Genomic DNA, 7,826 nt, shown 5'->3' with positions numbered 1-7,826 from the left:
ACCTATGGAAACAAAAAATTAAACAAAGAAAACAAAGGAAAAGGAAAGAAAAGAAAAAACCAATAAAAACTCTAAATGGAACAAAGAAACTAGAAAAAATTGAAAATCAAGAAAGAAACAAAAAAACCAAAGAAAAAACAGTAAAACCCGAGAAAGGAAATGAAAACACTGATGAAAAAGTGAATAAAACAGAAAAAACAAAGAAAACTGAATGAAAAAAAAAGGAAAGGAAACGGAAGGAAAGGGAAGAAAAGAAGAAGAAAACCGGAGCAAACTATAAATAGCCAACCCTCCTGAACGAGCGGGCGAGTGAGGGAAGAGAAGAACTAGGTCGGCCCAGTTAAACACAATGCGAAAAATCCTTCAGACGAGAGTACAATAGAACTCGCTATAAGTGAGATTTAGCTGCCCAAATTAAACGAGGTGCGGCGTCCTTTCAGGATTTTTCTATTTGATGCACTCCGCATCAAGTATTCATTCTTTAGCACACATACGAGCAAGCTAGCGATCGAACTGGGATGACCCATCTTAGAAAGCTATTGAGTACATCACATCCGGTTTCGGGAACCTTCTAAAGGTTCCAGCCCTTGTTCTACCGGTTTTGGGAACCTTTTAGAAGGTTCCCAATCATTGTTTTTTATTAATGTTTTTTTACCCCATAAAACTCCCTATTCCAGCAGTGTATTGGGAAACTAGAAGTGAAAAGGTAAATCATGGTGGAGAAAAACAAACCACAACCCATTAAAATAGGGAATCAACGAAGAAGGCGGTTGACACAAAGGAAGAAAGGAGGAGGAACAACAACAAGAGATGGCGGCACAGGGGGGTGGTAACAAGGGTGAAGGAAACAATCCAAGCGGCGGTGGTGACGCGAGGGAGGGAGACGGATGGTGGAACGGACGAAAAGGTAGGTTAAGAAACCTAGAACAGTTACAGACTAAAATGAAAAGGAGAAGATTGGAAACCGGGAAAACAGACGAGGCCGCCTCTCCTTGCACCACGTGTCGAACACGAAGCGCAGCGGAAAAGTCCCTCGGCACACGAGAACGAGACACTTGTCACGCCAAGGCGCTAGCATGGCACGAGGTGGCCTCCTTGGAGGTACCCCTTAACCAGTGATTTCGGATCTTTGCTCCTCCGCAGTGGCAATTCTTACAACGCGGGCTTTCATCCACTCGACGATCAAAGCCGTCAACGGTCCAGGTTATGACAGTGTTAGAATTTCTGAACGTTCTGAGTTGCCACTGGTCAGCCTGTAGCGGTCGGCCGCGGAGCTTTCAGGCAGTGGAAAACGGCAAGACGAATCTCCAAGGCAGCCATCCCCCCGGAGGCCCGGCCGAGGTTAAATGGACGACGAGGACATTGTGAGAGAATGGTCAATGGCAGGTCGAGCTACCAGCATTCATGTGGCATCCATCCAAATCCAAGGGTGGTTGTGGTGATGCACGTCGATTGTGTAGCCACCGCTCTCCCGGTGCATATACATCCATATCCATGGCAACCAGTCCGGTGACCGTGATCCCAAATTCGCTGACCATATAATAGGGCGATGACTGATGAGAGAGCGGCCATGCACGCACCGCACCCGCACGCACGGAGGGATCGGCGACCTCTCGACCGGTTTCCCATTATTAAAGACAAGTCCAAAATCTAACCACTTTCCGCTTTGGCCGAGAGCTGGAGACAATAGAAAGGGAAGGAGCAGGATCTGACATGACGAGGCCCTTTCACACAGACGGACACAGTGATGAGCTAGCGTGGCTTGGCTGCTCTTCCCTTTTCTAGACCTGGGTGGATGGTACGCACTATGCTCACATCCGACCGAGAGCAAAGGTGGAATGAAAAGAGCCATGCATGCATGCATGGATATGTCGACACGTGAATTTCCTGATGAGATGCGTAGATAGATGTTTTTGATGGGAGGGAACCATCTAGCGTGTGCCAGCCACTTGGCTGACTCGGGAGGCACGTACGTACCTACTCCATGGGTAGAATATCTAGACGCCCATACCCATAGACGATTGTGATAATGTGATAATAATACAGCGACGCGCACCCGGAGACCGCGGATCAACCACGTAGAGTCAGTCGTCGAGGATCCGAGAAAACAGGGAGCAGAGCCGAGTGGTAGCAGGTGGATGCACACCACACCGGCCGTGTTCTTTCTTCTTTGGCGAGAAACAGCAGCGGCGGCGGCCTGTGTTTCAGCCCGGTCGTGCGTGCCCCGCCCCGTTCCGGCTGCAGGTTCTCGGCCGCAAAGCATGGGCAAAGAAGATGCGGCCGAGCGGGCGAGCATCTGCATGCATGCTTGGCCGGTGGTGTCACGGTCTCGGCAAAGCAACGCCGGCCAAACCAAACGCTATAGATAGCTAGTCATCGTGTGCAATGGCGAGTGGCGCGTGTCGCGGTGCCGTGCGCGCCCGGGCCACTCGCTGGCAGAGCGGCCGGACGAGCTGGAGCCTGGAGCTTGTAGAGCTGTGGATAGGGCTGCGCGTGTGACAAGAAGAACGTGATGTGCATGCAGGCAGGCGGCCGCCTGCCCCGGCCTACTTTGGCGTGGCCGTCGCGGTCTCGTGACCTCCCTCTGACTTGCGCGCTCGCCGCCGTCGTCTCATCTGCGGCCTTCCTTTGTCGCCGTCTATCTCAGTTCATCGCCGGAAAAGTACGTAACCCCACAAATTCCTTGTTCCAACGCCGTATGTGACTAGCTTCAGGGTTAACTGCATTCCAACCACTCCATCCAACAATCAAATTAAGGCCACCACTTGCGGGAACTGTTGCCAGATTAGTGGCAGTGTTCTTGCACCATAATCCGATCGCAAGTGCTTGTTTTCGTGCACCCACTTCGGGCAACAACACAGCAAACCCCGTTGCCTTTCCGAGGCAGGATAAGACGATTGATGAGGGCTACGTAAGAGCCCAATCAATCAATCAACAATTAATCGTTGTGCGTGTAAGACAATAAGTTTTGGGGAACCAGCACAACCCTCTAGGGGTGGCTTATCTCATTATATATAATGGTTGTGTTACAATATGTACCATATACGTACATAGGTACATAAGCTATACATAGTCTAACACCCTCCCTCAATCTTAGCCACTTTCTAAAGAACTGAGAAGGGTAAGATTGCGCCTACAAGCCTCAAACTGTGGCAGCGGTAAAGGCTTAGTGAAGATGTCTGCAAGTTGATCCTTAGATGAGATAAACTTGATCTGGAGTTGCTTCTGTGATACACGTTCCCGTACAAAGTGATAGTCAACTTCAATGTGTTTCATTTGGGCATGAAATACTGGATTTGCAGAAAGGTATGTAGCACCGATGTTATCACACCAAAGAATAGGAGGCTGTGGTTGAGACAAACCCAACTCCTGAAGCAAAGACTGCACCCAAATAATCTCTGCAGTAGCATTAGCCACAGCCTTGTACTCAGCTTCAGTACTGCTACGTGACACAGTAGCCTGTTTCCGAGCACTCCAGGCGATCAAATTAGAGCCAAAGAATACTGCATAACCCCCCGTGGATCGCCTGTCATCTGGGCTACCATCCCAATCTGCATCAGAGAAGGCCGAAAGGACCCGAGAGGAAGTCGGCCGAATATGCATACCAAATGTCAGGGTGAACTGAACATAACGAAGAATGTGTTTAACAGCAGCCCAATGAGTATCTCTGGGAGCCTGAAGATACTGACAAACCCTGTTAACAGCATAAGAGATATCTGGTCTCGTGATCGTCAAGTACTGAAGTCCACCAACAATGCTCCTGTACTCTGTGGCATCCGCAGGAGACAAAAGCTCACCATCAACAGCTGTTATCTTGTCGGTAGACGACATGGGTGTGGTGGTCGGTTTGCACTTCAGCATGCCAGCTCTCTGTAACAACTCCAAGGAGTACTTCTTCTGCGTAAGGACAAGACCAGTAGCACGAGAAGTGACCTCAACTCCAAGAAAGTAGTGAAGCTTCCCAAGATCTTTGACCGCAAAATCAGCACCAAGAGAGCAGACAAGAGCATCAGCAGCATACTGAGAAGAGCTGACAAGGATAATATCATCGACATATACCAAAAGATACATAGTGACTTCCGGCTTCTGTAGAAGAAATAACGAAGTGTCAGCAGTAGACGGCACAAACCCATGAGCACGAAGGGCAGAGGCAAGGCGGGCATGCCAGGCACGAGGAGCTTGCTTCAAACCATATAGTGCTTTGGAAAGACGACAGATATAGTCAGGACGATCAGGATCAGAGAAACCAGGCGGCTGTTTCATATAAACCTCTTCCTCCAAAAATCCATGTAGAAAAGCATTCTGCACATCAAGTTGACGAAGTGACCAACCACGAGAAACAGCAATGGAGAGAAGAAGCCGAATAGTGGTAGGCTTGACGACAGGACTGAAGGTGTCCTCATAGTCAAGACCATGACGCTGCCGAAAACCGCGAGCAACAAGTCGCGCTTTGTAACGCTCAATAGATCCATCCGAATGCTTCTTCACTTTGAATACCCATTTTGAGTCAATAACATTTACCCGTGGTGGTGGAGGAACGAGAGTCCATGTCTTGTTACGAAGAAGAGCATGAAACTCCTGCTCCATAGCCTCTCGCCAATGTGGAATGCGCAGGGCAGCCTGATATGAGCGAGGCTCAGAAGATGGATCCGCAACAGCAGCAGCCAAACAAGCAGCCAACCAAGCAACCGTACCATCCTTACGTTCCTTAGGTTTGAAAATGCCACTGCGACTGCGTGTATGTGGTCGGGACACAGGAACCACCGAGGTCGACGGAGCAGCCTGCAACGGGCTCGAGGACGGCGACGTTGACGAGTCAGCCGGTGACGAGGAGCCAGTCACGGTAGCCTCGGACTCGGTTGGCGAAGAAGGCCGACCCACCGGCGAAACCGGCAGAGCAGACGAAGCAGCTGGCGACTCCGGCATCACAGACCGGGCCGATGGCGAGCTCGGCATAGTGGGCCGTGGCGCGGCCGGTGTCGCGGGCCGATCCGCTGATGAAGGCGACGTGAGGACCCGAGCCGCGGGCGAAGACGGCGTGACGGCCGAGCCGCAGGCGAAGACGGCGTGACGGGCCGAGCCGCGGGCGACTCGGCGGCCGCTGGCGAAACGGACCGAGCAGTGGAGATGCTCGGCGCGACGGGCTCGTTGGGTGACCATGCATGGTCACGCGAATCGATGCTATGCAACATAGGGCGATCGACGTGCCCACCAGAAGACGACGATGATGATGGTGAATCCTCCAACAGCTCCAAACGAGCTCCACGTCCGGTTCCTGCACCATGGTTAGGTAACAGCAAAGGAGAGTATGCAACATCATCAAATTGGTCAGAAGCAACAAAGGATGAATGCAGGGATGGTGGTTCGACAGTGGACACAAGAAGGTTGGCAAAGGGAAAAACATGCTCATCAAACACGACGTCCCGAGATATATAGACACGATTAGTGGGAACATAAAGACATTTGTAACCTTTATGAAGAGAGCTATAGCCAAGAAAAACACACTTCTTAGAACGAAACTCAAGCTTGCGCTTGTTATATGGACGAAGATGCGGCCAGCAAGCACACCCAAATACCTTGAGAAAGGTATAATCAGGTTGTTCATTAAGGAGAACCTCAATGGGAGTCTTCATGTTTAAAACACGAGTAGGAGTACGGTTGATGAGAAAGCATGCAGTGGTGAAAGCATCACTCCAAAACCGAAACGGAACAGATGCATGGGCCAAAAGAGTAAGACCAGCTTCAACAATATGACGATGCTTACGTTCGACTGAACCATTCTGCTGATGTGTATGTGGACATGCTAAACGATGAGCTATCCCAAGTGACTGAAAGAAAGAGTTGAGGTTGCGATACTCGCCCCCCCAGTCTGACTGGACATGAACAATTTTGTGCTTGAGAAGACGTTCAACATGTTTTTGAAACTGAACAAAAATATCAAACACATCAGATTTGCGTTTAATAAGGTAAAGCCAGGTAAAGCGACTATAAGCATCAACGAAACTGATATAGTAATTATGACCACTGACAGAAGTCTGAGCAGGACCCCATACATCTGAAAACACAAGTTCTAAAGGATGTTTCACCTCACGACTGGACTCCGAAAAAGGAAGTTGATGACTCTTCCCCTGCTGACAAGCATCACACACTGCTACATCTTTATTACTAGACAAACTAGGAAGCTCATGACGACGCAAAATATGACGGACAATAGGTGTGGCCGGGTGACCAAGACGAGCATGCCACTGTGACGGAGAGACCCGAACTCCACTGAAAACATGAGCGACACCAGGATGCTCCAGACGGTAGAGGCCCTGGCACAACCGCCCACTAAGAAGAATGTCCCTCGTGCCCTGATCCTTAATAAAAAGATCAAAAGGGTGAAATTCACAAAGCACATTATTATCACGTGTGAGTTTAGGAACTGAAAGAAGATTACGGGTCACAGATGGAACTCGAAGAACATTGCGAAGCTGAAGACTCCTATTGGCATGTCTAGTGAGAAGAGATGCTTGACCAATATGAGAGATGTGCATACCTGCTCCATTGGCGGTGTGGATCTTGTCGGAGCCATGATAGGGTTCACGAGTGTGAAGCTTCCCCATCTCGCTGGTTAGATGCTCTGTCGCCCCAGAGTCCATGTACCAGTGTGGATCGATGGAGTAGGACTGAGTGTGTCCCTGTTGCTTCTGCGGCGCGGGACGATCAGCCATGGCGACCTGACGGGCATTGTTGCGTGTATCTTTGCCGTCATTGCCAAGACCAAGGAAGCTTCGCTGGAAGCGCTTATGACACTTGGAGGCCCAGTGCCCATCGCGGCCACAAAGCTGACACACACGCGGACCGCCAGCCCCCGGTAAGGTCGCAGTAGGTGGGGGGGCCGAGGCGGGCGGCGGTGGCAGCCCCAAGGGAGACCGGGGTGATGAAGAAGAGCGGCCACCCTTGGTGGCGGCGTTGGCCGAGAGGGAGCCAGTGCCCCTGGTGCGGCGAGTCTTGACCCGTTGCTCAGTGAGAAGGAGCCGAGAGAAAACCTCGTGTGCCAGCATGGGTGTCGAGTTGCCCCGCTCGTTGATGATCTCGACTAAGGCATCATACTCCTCATCAAGACCATTGACAATAAACCAGTTGAACTCGGAGTCGGTGAGGGGCTGTCCAATGGAGGCCAATGTGTCGGCGAGGCCCTTGACCTTGTTGTAGAACTCAGTGGCAGTGGAGTCAAGCTTCTGACACTCTCCAAGCTGACGACGGAGTGCAGAGACACGAGCCTGGGACTGCGCTGCAAAGGTGCGCTCAAGGATGGTCCATGCCTCATGAGACGTCTTCACGAAGACAACAAGGCCGGCAACTGCCGGCGAGAGCGACCCCTGGATGGAGGAGAGGTTCGCCTGGTCCTGCCCCGTCCAGACGCGATGGGCCGGATTGTAGACCGGACCGTGCACGCTGTCTACCAGCGCGGGTGGGCAGGGAAGCGATTCGTCGACGTAGCCTAGCAGGTAGTGACTCCCCAAGAGCGGGAGAACCTGCGCACGCCAGAAGATGTAGTTGTCGGCGGAGAGCTTGATGGTGATGAGATGATCGAAGTGAAACGGCGGCGGCGAAGACAATCCCATCGAGGAGGCTGCCTGGGGTGCAAACACCATGGAGGCAGCCGGAGGCACCGAAGCCGATGCGGGAGGAGGCGGGACCGCAGCCAGGGCGGGCGCCGCAAAGCTCGCGGCCGGTGCGGACGCCGCAAGGCCCGCGACCGGGGCGGACGCCGCCAACCCCGCCAGCGGGGCAGTGTGATCCGCTTGCGGCAGGAGCGGCGGGACGACGCCTGCGGAGTC

This window comes from Triticum aestivum, chromosome 7A, assembly GCF_018294505.1.
Source record: "Triticum aestivum cultivar Chinese Spring chromosome 7A, IWGSC CS RefSeq v2.1, whole genome shotgun sequence".
Classification (NCBI taxonomy): Eukaryota; Viridiplantae; Streptophyta; class Magnoliopsida; order Poales; family Poaceae; genus Triticum; species Triticum aestivum.
Note: the sequence above shows the minus strand (reverse complement) of the source record.